Here is a 13,802-nt window from a genome sequence, read left to right on the forward strand (position 1 = left end):
TATTTAAAAAATTAGAGAGCAACATTTTCTTTTTGCAACCTTGAGTGGAATTACAACACGAGATCCAATGAAAACCCATCTCACTTTAATTTCCGCGTATGAAAAGTATTGGTTGCTGGGAAGCGTAATTTAAATCGCCGTTACGGCTGTGAGCTATTGCCTATTGACACGCTAGCTACCGGATAATGTATAGCATGTTGTCCGTATTTAATCTCATCACGAAATCGCGGTCTATAGACTCAGAACTTTTTGGACGAGTTACATAAATTTTGTAGCGATGGAGGAGCTGGACGGTTCGCTTGTTCTAGGCCGTAGGTTCTAGTGCCTGAAATACGTGATTGATCACTAAGTAGTAATGGCCTAATTCCACATCTACATTTACAACATAAATAATTGCATTTTATAAAACTCCTCAAATTAATGGGCTATTCAGTTAAATTTATTATGGAAAAAACTCCTTTGACTGAAAGTGTGAGGCAAGACTGTTGTGCGTGAAATCATAGAAACGAGAACAAATGTGACAGTTTCAGTAATACGTGACCATACGGCAGAAATATTGCGTTTTGTGACAAAAAATAAATGATAGCGAAGAAAATAAGTGTACTAAGACGTTCAAAATCACGGAACGCAACAGCATGAGAAACCGTGACAAACTGCAGAATTTACGGTAAATATAAAATTATCAGAACGAAGTGTGACATAGATTAGTAGACTAAAACTCAGTGAAGAATGGAACAGGGAATGACGAAACAGTTTAAGGTAAAACAAAAATAAGCAAATGGTGTCTGGCATAAGACGAGCTTCCACAATAATTTTTCTGGTCGAGACAAAACATACAGCAGTTGCTTATCTGTATACTGAAATGGATAGTAAAACTCATGGTGTCTTATGCTCTGAAATCTATTTTTTATATTATCTTCTTAAATCCACTTTACTTATAACCGGACTTACCAACGACTTATGAGGCTTATTAATAACATCATCTACTCTGAATAAGAAATTTTGGCAACTTTGGAATTTTAACTATTTTACTTGGTATAAAAATAGAAATTAATGGTCCAAATCCCAATTTATTTTAGTCCTTTTGGAGACATTCGGCTTCGGTTATAAGAACCATCAGCAGATCAAAATTCCAGATCACATAAAGAGCTGGTACTCGGAGCTGCTGAGTTATACCATAAGGTACCAGTCACCAACTGCAGTTTTTGATGGATACCACGTGGTATTATCCTTCTACATACCCAAGCGCCATCATCAACAACAGTTGGTGACGGATGTCTTACAGTATTACCTTTTAACAAAGGCAAGCAACGGCTCCTATGTCTTCTCTGTAACTCATGACTTTACTGCTAACAAATGACGTCATAAATGCAACTAATTCATGCAAAGTTAAATATCATCCTTGATGAAACATATCTGCAATGATTTCTTAACTAACCAAGCGTATCGTCCTACTGACTGATATCCTATTTTATTTCTTAAATCACTTGTAATTCTTAAATCTCCTGAGACGAACGAGTATGCACATGTAATAGCAGCAATATTGGTAGTGATAGTAGTAGTAGTAGTAGTAGTTTTATTCATCCGTAGATCACTTTTACAAGCAGACTGCACATCTCACGGAATTTAATAACAACAAAGATATACCGGCATCTACATACTTATAGATATAGTTTTAGGAAGATGGGACAGGCAGTCTGCCGTGGCCTTAATAGTAGGAACCGTTATTTCATAATGTAACACTACACACGCATTATCAGCTGACATCAGGACCATGGTGAGGATGTTCGGTTTCCGTTTTGTGTACTGCAGCTTCTTATTTGCTTGCGTCCCTCGTCAGTGAGTGATTTGCTAAACTCGGAAAGATGATAACATGTTGGTGTTGTACATTGCAAAGCTTTGGGAGTAATATTTCCAGATCACGAAACGTAGCAATACGTAGAAAATATCCACCATAATCTTGTTAAAAATATTCTATGCTGATAGTGTGTAGTGTCGTATCACAAACACACACAAAAAAGAAAATGTGATTGTGGAAGGGAAGTTTGCATTCACAGTTTTATGTTCAACAACTACCTCTTGACAAGTAACTTTATGGCTGAAACGAAACAATGCGAATAGAACAATCAAGGTCTAGTTGAAGCAACTATCCCGATATTCGCCTGAAGTGATTTATAAAGAAGACTATATCAGGATGGCCTCATGTGGATTTGAGTTCCACCTTTGTATAATACGTGCCCAGTGTCTTAATCGCTATACCACCTTGCTCTGTAAGAAATAATATAGCAGGAGCAACTCACTAGTTTGAGCCTCTTTATTTATTTCAGAATGTCAAAAGATGTAAAGAGAGCTCCTCTGAGTCTGTAAAGGAATCACACTTTTTTTATGAATGAATTTACTTGTGACGTATCCTTGCGCGTGATGGCGACGATTGCGTATTTTTGCTTGAGTGTAACACCTCCTATCTCGATAGCATGCAGCACGCGCAGCGTTTTCCCGTTTCAGCAGAGGACTGATTACATCTACATCTGTCCTGTGGACTAAATCGTCTACATCGTAGCTTTTTTTTTCGAGGTGAATTCATTGCTTGCTAAATGTTCGCGTTAGTGCAGGAGATACTCTTTAACCCGTATAGCCTTCTTCTACTGTTTAGTTTCGTGACTCCGTGATTTTTAATCAATAAGGGCTCAGTTTAAGTGAATGTGGAGCCGACTAACAACTGAGAGTCTGTCAGTCTAAGTCCTTTTAGAGACGGTGTTGCGTTTTTCTCCACACTCTCATAATTCCACTATTTATTTATTTAAGGTATATTGTTTACTAAGTAAGAAATTTATACGAGTGTCTGAGCCAGTTTCAACAATTTGTCTTTTAAGTCTGATTCATTTTCCTTCTTTCTAGTACATCTTGTCATCATGCTTTTGAGTAATTCCACTTTCTTCCTTACAGTTTTCATGCTCCTTCCACGTTACTGAAGTAGCCTATGATTGATTTCAAAGAAACATTTTTCTTGGGTGTAGTAATCGTACGTGTGTTTTTCTACACGAAGATAGTTTTCTAGGTTTTTTGCCGATGTCGCAGCTTTTTTCCTTCTTATCACCAGATTTTCATTTTACCCGCTGTGTTATATGAAATTGTATTATAATCAAAAAATAAAACGCAGATGTAGACAGAAATTCTGAGGCAAATTCTATAAAGATTGCAGTAGTGACTACACTAAGCAAGACTGAACGGCAATATCACCTCAACGGTACTCTGATCCCTAAGTCCTTACAAGCAGCTATAATGTTTTTCCAAATATCTTTATTTGAAAAACAGCTATCAGACTAAAAGTACGTTCACATTAGTATTGTTCTGTCTATTTCGAGTTTCGGAGTGACACGAGCAGCTTAATATACAGGCGTATTTTAGTAGATTAACTAGCAAAGTGCAATGGCGTTTTGAAAAGGGGAAATATTCCACTTACTGAACTCTTTTAGCATTCGCCACACCAATTTTTAGAGTAATTCTAACAACATTTATATATTTTCACTATTTAACTTGGTGACAAACCCTTTTTATTTACGTGGAAGAAGTGAGTACTGCCTTTAATGGTTGTGAAAAGTAGCGCCTTGTATCGTTCCTATGTGAGCCAGACAGTGGCAAGCAGAAAATGCGTCATGATCCCAACAGGACAGATGTGCCCTCTGATCCATCAGCAGTTGTACGTAGTTTTGACAGTAGCCGAAAGGTGTCAGCATCTTAAGGACACAAGTCATAGGAAGTTAAAACAGTATATTTTGGACACAAAATGGTACGTTATGTGAATATTACTTGCATTAATTATTGTTAATTTAATATGTTTAATTATTAGTGTGAATTGTGGTCTGAATAGAAAGTAATATGAGAGCTGTGTCTGTACAGTGAGTGAACCTACTCTCAGGGGAAATTTGTAAAGTGTAACTAGCTAATTTGTGGTTCTTGGGAAACAAGAAACGTGTTACAATAATTCAGTTACTTAAAGAGGGGGATATTTTTATATTTTCTTCAGTCCTGAGGTTATGGTACTTCTAGGCTGAATTGTTTTCTCGGCTGCGTAGCGATCTGAAACTGTTCTGGCCTGTTGTATCATTACACATCGCACTTGCCACAGCTCACTTGCTCATACTTCTGCTGAGCACCACAGAGTGGCAGCGATGACTGCAACTGTACACTATGTCTCCGCGAAATAAAGATGAAGACATATCTTTTTTCTAATTACACGCTTTTTCACGTGCGTTAATAACTTATTGAAGCTATACAGCCATTTGTCAGTTAATAACTAACAAAAAATTAATGCTATAACGGATTTATAAGCTTTGAGCTTCTGGGTGTCACATATGATTTCTCGGGACGCAATGCCAACCTTGTTTACATCAGTGGAAGTGTGGTTATTCTTATTTTTAGCTTGATTACCAGACTTGACTGTCATGTTCAGAACAGGTCAGAATGCCGTGCAGGAGGTTGCAGAGCCCGTATCTTAGTAAGGTGCGTGCAGTGCAAAGTTGCTTCCACTACTTACATATGAAAAAAAAATAGAACAAGTAATGCTAACAGAATACTCATGTGGTAACATCAGAAAAAGCAAAACTACTTTGAAAAATATTGCTACAGTAATTTTGTTAAAAAGTTTCGGAACTGTTTACTTACACTTGCTGAAAGTTTTGATACCAAGTGTGTATTTTAAACTATTTTGAAATCTACATCAAATATGAGGAATATTTCTAATGTACCTGACCTTTTTTTTTTGTTTTTTTTTGATAAAGCAACACGAAGCTACAAAACTGCAGGTACACGTATCACTGTCCCGCTTACGTCCTGCGGTATCATAAATGGCACAATATGTAGAAATTCACAAGGGTGTCAAAAGTTTTTTCGAGGATAATACATTGTTAACTAGTATTAACACAAAGAAATAACACAGTAGCAGCCCACTTATATTTCTAATACGTGCTCGGGACTGAAGAGAATACATCTGAATTTTCTGAATTGGTTCATTTAATAAACTGCTCTTGGAAATTAATTAATCTGCGATTGGTCAAAGATACTAGACACGAGATTGCGTGTTTTAATACTATTATCGGATTGGTGATTTTGTATCAGTGAATCAGAGGACAGTATGTTCGCGCGTAGTTTGTGAGTTAAGAGAATTGCGTTGTGAGGCCGAAGTGGAGTGCGGAGCTCAGCCATCATGATATTCGGACGCACACACTAACAGCTCTGAGTGGATGTAATAATTTCTGTGTATTCTGAATCAAAGGTGAGCGTGGAGTGCCGCAGAGTTAACGCGAATGAATGAGAAAGTGGAACACGTGAAATTCAGAATTTTCTATGTAAACTGTGACTTTTGAACTAACCAACATCCGCATGGTGTCTTGTGCAAGTCGAGACCGAGGACTAAACGTTCAAAGGGATCGAGTTGTGCAGTCCTTAAGCAAGATCTCTGTCACAGACAGTCTGTTTTGTAATATTACCGGTAGGAGTTTCGATTAAATATCATGAGTGACCGTGATTATATGTGAGTTGAAATTATAACTTCAGATTAACATGGGATTGGTGGCGTATTTTGTCAAACAAATGACAATATATTGAAGTTTCCACTTGCAAACTTTCTAACTTTGAACTGCTCAGTTAACCTGATACTAGAAAAACTCGTAGGACCCGTTAGACTAATGTAATGCTACTAGTTCTACTACAGCTTATCCAGCTTTTTTTTCAGCCATCAGTCATCTGAATGATGGATGTTCTCCTTTCTCTATCTTCCTCTACAAGTTTTGCCCTCTACACCTCCCTCTAGTGCCATGGAAGTCATTCTTTGATGTTTTAACGGATGTCCTATCATCCTGTACCTTCTCCTTATCAATATTTTTCACACATTCCTTTCCCCTCCGATTCTGTGTAGAACTCTTCGTTCCTTACCTTATCACTACATCTGATTTTCAACTTTCGTCTGTAGCACCATATCTCAAATGCTTCGATTCTATTCTGTTCCGGTTTTCCCTCAGTCCATGTTCCACTACCATATAATGCTGTGCTCCAAACGTACATCCTCAGAAATTTCTTCCTCAAATTAAGGTCTATGTATGATAATGGTACACTTCTCATGGCCAGGAATGCCATTTTTGTCAGTGCTAGTCTGCTTTTGATGTTCTTCTTGCTGCGTCCGTCATTGGTTATTTTGCTGCCCAGGTAGCAGAATTCCTTATCTTCATCTACTTCACGACCATCAATCGTGAAGTTAAGTTTCCCTCTGTTCTCGTTTCTGCTACTTGTCATTACTTTCTTCTTTCTTCGGTTTACTGTCAACCATATTCTGTACTCATTAGACTGTTCATTCTATTCAGCAGATCATATAATTCTTCTTCACTTTCACTCAAGACAGCGATGTCATCAGAGAATAGTGTCATTGATATCCTTTCAACTTGAATTTAAATCCCACTCCTGAACCTTTCTTTTATTTCCGTCACTGCTTCTTCGACGTACAGATTGAACAATAGGGGCAAAAGACTACATCCCTGTCTTACATCCTTTTTAATCCGAGCACTTCGTTATTGGTCGTCCACTCTTCTTATTCCCTCTTGGCTCTTGTACATATTGTATATTACCCGTATCTTCCTATAGCTTACCCCTAATATTCTCACAATTTCGAACACCTTGCAGCATTTTACATTGTCGAATGCTTTTTCCAGGTCGACAGATCCTATGAACGTGTCTTGATTTTTCTTTAGTCTTGTTTCCATTATCAGCCGAAACATCAGAACTGCCTCTCTGGTGTCTTTACCTTTCATACAGCCAAACCGATCTTCATCTAACACATCCTCAATTTTCTTTTCCACTCTTCTGTATATTATTCTTGTCAGCAACTTTGATGCATGAACTGTTAAGCTGATTGTGCGATAATTCTCGCACTTGTCAGCTCTTGCCGTCTTCGAAATTGTTTTGATGATGTTTTACCGAACGTCAGATGGTATAGTCGCCAGACTCATACTTTCTATAAATTAACGTAAATAATCGTTTTGTTGCACTTCCCCCAATGATTTTAGAAATTCTGATGGAATGTTATCTATCCCTTCTATCTCATTCGATCTTAAGCCCTCGAAAGCTCTCTTAAATTCTACTTCTAATACTGGATCCCCTGTCACTTCTAAATCGACTTCTGTTCCTTCTTGTGTCACATCAGACAAATCTTCTCTCTCATAGAGGCCTTCAATGTGCTCTTTCCACCTATCCGCTCTCTTCTCCACACTTAATGTTACCACCCTTGCTTTTCATTTCACCAAACGTTATTCTGACTTTCCTATATGCTGAGTCAGTCCTTCCAACAATGATTACTTTTTTTCATTTCTACATATTTTTGATGCAGCCATTTCGTGTTAGCTTCTTTGCACTTCCTATTTATTTCATTCCTCAGCGAGTTGTTCTTCTGTATTTCTGAATTTCTCTGAATGTTTTTGTACTCCTTTTTTTTTTCATTGACTAACTGAAGTATTTCTTCTTTTAGCCATGGTTTCTTCGCAGTTACCTTCTTCCCAACCTCTGTGACTGCGCGTCTTAGAGATGTCCATTCCTCTTCAACTATGCTGCCTATTGAGCTATTCCTTATTGCTGTATCTACAGCCTTAGAGAATTTATCCAGTAAAGAAACAATATCCAGTAGAGAAACATTATCCAGTAGATGAACATTATCCAGTAGATAAACATTGCGGAAGACGAGAAAATCACCGAAAAGTGAGTGGAAATTTTTCTATAGGTGGAAGGACAATAATAACCGCGCCTTTACACTTGCTGTCTGATGTACACATGGACTGTGGTAATCACTTGCGTCATTGTGGCGTAACCATTATCTGGAATCAAAAGACTCGACCCCGAGAAAAATATCGTGATTCTTACAAGGCTGGAACAGCGAATGTATACTCGGTAGAAGACAACGATAAATTTAAATGGACTGCTGGTTCAAAGCATATCTTTTTGTGTCTGTAAGGATTTTGACGCATTATTGTTTCTGACATCACTGATACTGATGCTGATATTGTTCGCAGAAGGCGTCCTCAGAACTGGAGGATACAAAAATCTAAATTATGTCCAGCCCTTAAAAATGTAAATTGTATGTTTGCAATGAAAAGCAGCAAGAAAGAGTTACTGCGTTTGAAGCTTTGAAGTACGCATTTTATCGTCGTGCGTATAGCAATCGAAAGAAGCGATGCGAAAATAACGATACTGCTGGAAGGATGAGGTGATACAGCTAACATGAAATGTAAACTTAAAATGTTAAAAAACGACTGTTCAATAGTTATTAGCAAGTCAGGATTTTCTTAAAGAGTGCATTAACTGCAGTCTAAGGGTATATGTTCTGCTGTAACAGAAATGTTTTATTGTCAATCCTCACAACTCCTCCGGTTTGAATATTGTAGTATCTGCATAAACTTCGACACGCTAATATACCAGTGGTTAGCACACTGGACTCGCATTCGGGAGGACGACGGTTCAATCCCGTCTCCGGCCATCCTGATTTAGGTTTTCCGTGATTTCCCTAAATCGCTTCAGGCAAATGCCGGGATGGTTCCTTTGAAAGGGCACGGCCGATTTCCTTCCACATCCTTCCCTCACCCGAGCTTGCGCTCCGTCTCTAATGACCTCGTTGTCGACGGGACGTTAAACACTAATCTCCTCCTCCTTCTAATATACCTGATATTGTACTGTCACGCAAGAATATTTTCTGTATTATAAAACAAGAGTAACATTGTGAACATCATAATGTAAACAATAATCCTGTTATTGGAAATGTAAACGGACAGATATGTCTACAAAAGCAAGCCACACAAAAGTAAGGATGTAAGGTACTGAAAGTATAGCTCTCATACATCGTGGTTATTATTGAAGTGCAGCTACTGACGGTCGTCCATTGTGGGCTGTAATTATCCTATGGGAGCGAAGCTTGTAGATATGCTAATGCGTTAATGTGGAACTGATTTACACTGGAAAAAATTAGTGCCAATTTTGGCTACCAGGTGCCAATCTGGCGCTGTACAACACCTCGTTGGTGAATTCGGTGCCCATATTGAACAAACTGTGTAAGCGACCGTTAATAGTAAAGCTGGCATTATGATTTTCTCACTTGTTTGACTTTTTCTATACGTCTTTCCTGCATTCACAGCGCCAACTAACGGCCAAAATTGGAGGTAATTTTTCAACGTAAATTTAGTTCCACATTAACGTATTAGGACGGATACTAAGTTTCGCTGGAGCACTCCGAGTTGCTAGACTTCAATTATAACCACACGGTATGTGGAGCTAGTAACCAATGTGGCTCCACGTATATGAAGGCTATATTTTCAGTACCTTATTTGCCCACTTTTGTGTCGCTTGTTTTTGTATTTCATACTACGTCTGATGATGAAGTGTCAAAATGCGTCAATAAATTAATTTGCCATCAGGGCCATTTACAATTCATGTGAATGGTCTCCTGCCTCATAGATGGAAACCCCTCTCTACCATGTGAAGAAGAGATGCCTCCGTTAACTGATATCCAACAATAGCCCTGCAATAACATAAAGATCCAAAACACGATAATCTGTCGATTAAGCACCGAATATTTGTACTTGCGAATGAAAGAGCTTAAGAATGTTTTTAAGTGAGTATTTGTCGAATTTGTTTTACCTTTCCACACGTTATTGTTAGTGTAAAGACCTGCCTCCAAATACCAGGTGAAACGAAGAAAGTACTAAATATAAACTATGTTCGAAGCTGTAGACTTTCTAAGAGGAGAGACCTGCTTCAGCTTTATTCCTTCTCGGATTTTACCAGAAGCTGTTTATTTTGTGCTACTTAAGACTCGTGAATGAGCGTGTGTGCGTTCAGCAGATTTCTTTCTTGGTTTTAAATATCCTATAAACTGGGTTAGAAGCACGACAGAACATTCTCGTATCATTCACATAAGCAATGCAAAGGTGGCTATTATAAAGCTTGAAGAAAACGTGAACAACAACATGAGCTACACAGTTCAGACTGTACTTCTCGGCCATGGTATCGAGTGGGACATCTGAGTGCATTTCTAAGACGGGCATTAAGTGCTGGCTAGTAACTGCGGACGGTTATCTACCCGCACAAATAGCTCGTCGTCCGTGGCCTAGATGGGCGTCCCACTCAACCCTAGCAGCAACGGCCAGCTCTGGCTAGCGTGACGGACTCGTTTGCACCAAGGGGGGTAGCCCAACATTATTTTCTTTCTGTTTTGACATTCGGCAGTCGCTACAGTGAGACACAATTTATCACCATTAATACCCAACGCTTCTGCGACCTAGCTTTGTCTCTCCCGCGAAACACACATCCTTAAAACTGCACTTACGCAACTACTTACTGTACTACCACATTCAACATACTGACTGGTAGTTCCAATAATTTCCTTCACTTTACAGCTAATTACAGATTTACCACGTCTTGCAATGCCATGATTTCTTTCACCTTTGCTTTCTACAACCAACTACCTTAAATTCTTCGGCGCTTTATCGTGTGCATTGAATCTTAGTGGTACGAAGTGCAGTTTAAGTGGTTATACTTTCATCACAATAGACCACAATGACTGTGTAACACTTACGGTGTCTCCTCCGAATGAAGCAATGTTCCTATAGTTTAGCTGTGCGTCTAAGAACAAGTAAATGACGTTCTTCTAGAAGACCTGAAGATGACAGCAAAGTCTCTCGAAAACGATTGTGGTTAGTAGAGAAATATTTAAGCGATCTTAGCTTTAGAAAGTTTATACCAGGTAAAACAGATCGCTCCTTCTGATTTCTCGATATAATAAAATTCAGTACACGACGTTTCATCTTAGCGTCATTAAGTATCATCAGTTTTATCCTGATACTCAGGCAAACATTCCTAAAAGGATTCAGTCTTGTCGACTCGATCATTGGCCTATTGGCCTTACGAGATTTCTCCTCATTCTCTGCCTTCCTCCCCCTAAAGAGAAGGCAAGTACTTCGAGGACCTTTGAGGACTTCACTTTGATCGTGTTGAAGCGGTGCAAGCAGAGGTAAAGTTGTGGCTCCGTCAAGAAAGTAAAAAATTCTACGCTGATGGTATCAACCAACTGGTGGGGAGACGTGTTCGTCGCCAGGGTGACTATATTAAGAAATAAATACGTACACATGAATAATAAAGACATAGAATGTTAATAACGTTTGTATTATTTAAAAAAAACTGTAGGAGTTTTCATATGGAAAATTTGGAAGCAAGCCCTGGTAAGTGCATGTGCAAATCAAACCCACGACGATTTAAAAAATTGGCTATCTTACGTGAGTGAAGGTTGAAACGTCCCCTTAGAAAAATTTATACAAGACTGTGCTTAACCTGACACACAACATTTTTAGCGCAACGCAATCTGACTTTCAAAAAATCCCTACGAAAGAATGGCCCTGACTAACATTAACGTTACTCGAACTACTGCAATACAGCAGGCGCCACTACTGCCAGCTAAATAAAAGATTCAAACTACGGAAGGCACTAACTACTGATAGGTATAGTTAGCAAATGAAAGATTTTAATAGAGAACAAACAATGTATTTACCTTAATAGTCATAATATATATAGCAGTTCATGACAAATTGCAAAACTCCGCCATCTCTCTCCCCACATCCACCACTGCTGGTGGCTCACCTCCAACTGCGCAACGCTACGTGCTGTTCACAGCCAGCTGCCTAACACTACAATGGCGAGTATTACAACAATGCAAAGCAGCCACAGACTGCACACAGCACAGCCAGTGATTTTCATACAGAGGTGGCGTTACCAATAAGAAAACCTAAACAGCCTACTTACATAGCCCCATGCTCCCCACAAAAAATTTTACAAATTGTTTTGGGCAGTGGCCAATAATGATTTGAAAAAATTTTTCATAATTACAGTAACGAAGAAATCAAATGCACACACTTATTGATACAATGTTGGTCAAAAGCTAAAATTTTCTCACAGTCCACAAAGACAGTCCTAATCGTACATAACAGTAGAATGGCAGTGTTTTTCTCAAAGTCTGAGCAGTAAAACAAAATGCACACGGAAGTAGTGGATTTCCATGCAGTCTTGAAGAAGTAGCGTTGTCCTTCCAACGGAAAGACAGTGCTGACTCTTGACATGCTGACAGATAATGGGCCACAACAGAGCAAACCCACAGCAGAGTCATTCGACGTTTTGAAGAATATTGGTAGGTAGGTCATCACAGAGTAGACCCACTATAGTCCTGGTAGAGAGTATGGTATTGGTGGGCCACCAGAGGTGCAGACGCACTGTAGTCCTTGTAGAAATAATGGTATTGGTGGGCCATCAAAAATGCAGACCCACTGTAGTCCCTGTAGAGATGGCTAGCAGCCATCCATTGCGACTGTGCAGGTGCACAATCACCATCTAAGATTCTTGCGGAGAATGTAGCAAGTCCATAAACCACCACTTGTGCACGCGCAGAAAATTTTTTTGGAAATGTCCTTAGAACCAGCAATGCTGTTATCCAGTCCCTTGCTGAATTATTAACACACGTGCAAACACTATCAGTTCCTACTTCTCACATATTGTCCATATACTATGACCAACAGAAATGTGTGCAGTGAAATGTAACTTACAAGTTAATAATATGATGAATGGTGACAATTACAATTTTATAACACAAGAATACAATTACAAAGATACAGAAAACATCATCAAAAACATAATAATACAGATAACATTTGTAGTAATACAGGCTTTACAAAAGAATAGAAATAAACATATACATTAATGTTACAGGAATTATGAGATAAGTAGATACATAAAAGATCAGAATAAATTTTGAAACATCAACTTCACACATGAGCATTAAAACAAAACAGAACAGAATAAATAATGTCTAAGCATCTTTACAAAGTAAATAGCATATTATCAGAGAATTCTACAACGTAAATCTTATTAGCTAGACACATAAAGACAGGAAAAAGACAAATACACAAGGGTACACAAACACGTAGTGGGATAACACAAGGAAAGGACAGGGTTTGTTTTACTGCAGTATTTTGCAAACAAAACTTTCTTTACTTCTTGGAGATCTCCCTTCATTCATCATTATTCTCAAAAAGTCCTATCTATACCTCCTTCCTGTATTCTATTCATATTTCTTTCAAAATAATTATTTCTCAGTGCACAATACTCATTTTTGCCAAATCTGTTTCTTATAGCTTCTCAATGCATTTCTTCCAATTCATCACAACTCGTTCTCTTATATAGCTTACCCCATTTTAAGCTAACTTAAATCTACTGAGCTCAGATGCTAAACTAAGGAACGAGGCAATGCAGCAGCACAAAACAATTAACACAAACAGCAATGATAAAAAATACAAAAGGCAAAGCAAGGAGCATAAATTACAACTAATATAAGGCACTGTGCAGCAAACAAGAAAAAATAAATCCGTAGTAAAACTGGCTTAACAGCGTAATACAAAGTCAAATTCCGTAACATTATGCCTGGCAATCAGCAGCAGCAAATGATATAACTAGTACCTAAACATGACAAAGCTCAAGCAAAGAAAATAGTACACTAAAGACAACAATGCAGATAAGGGAAATGTATAATCACATCTTAATGTCTAAGTAATTAAAGTGGTGCACCACAAAAACTAATTCTACAAAAAATTACCAAGTACTTGAAAAGAAAATTATATATGCAGTTACTGTTATTAGTCCTTCTTATTGTTCTTTCCATTCCAAGAGCTCCTTTTTTCGAAGAATGTGGATCATAAAATAATTATTTAATAGATCTGTTGACAGAA

Source organism: Schistocerca piceifrons, chromosome 3 (genome assembly GCF_021461385.2).
Source record: "Schistocerca piceifrons isolate TAMUIC-IGC-003096 chromosome 3, iqSchPice1.1, whole genome shotgun sequence".
Lineage (NCBI taxonomy): Eukaryota > Metazoa > Arthropoda > Insecta > Orthoptera > Acrididae > Schistocerca > Schistocerca piceifrons.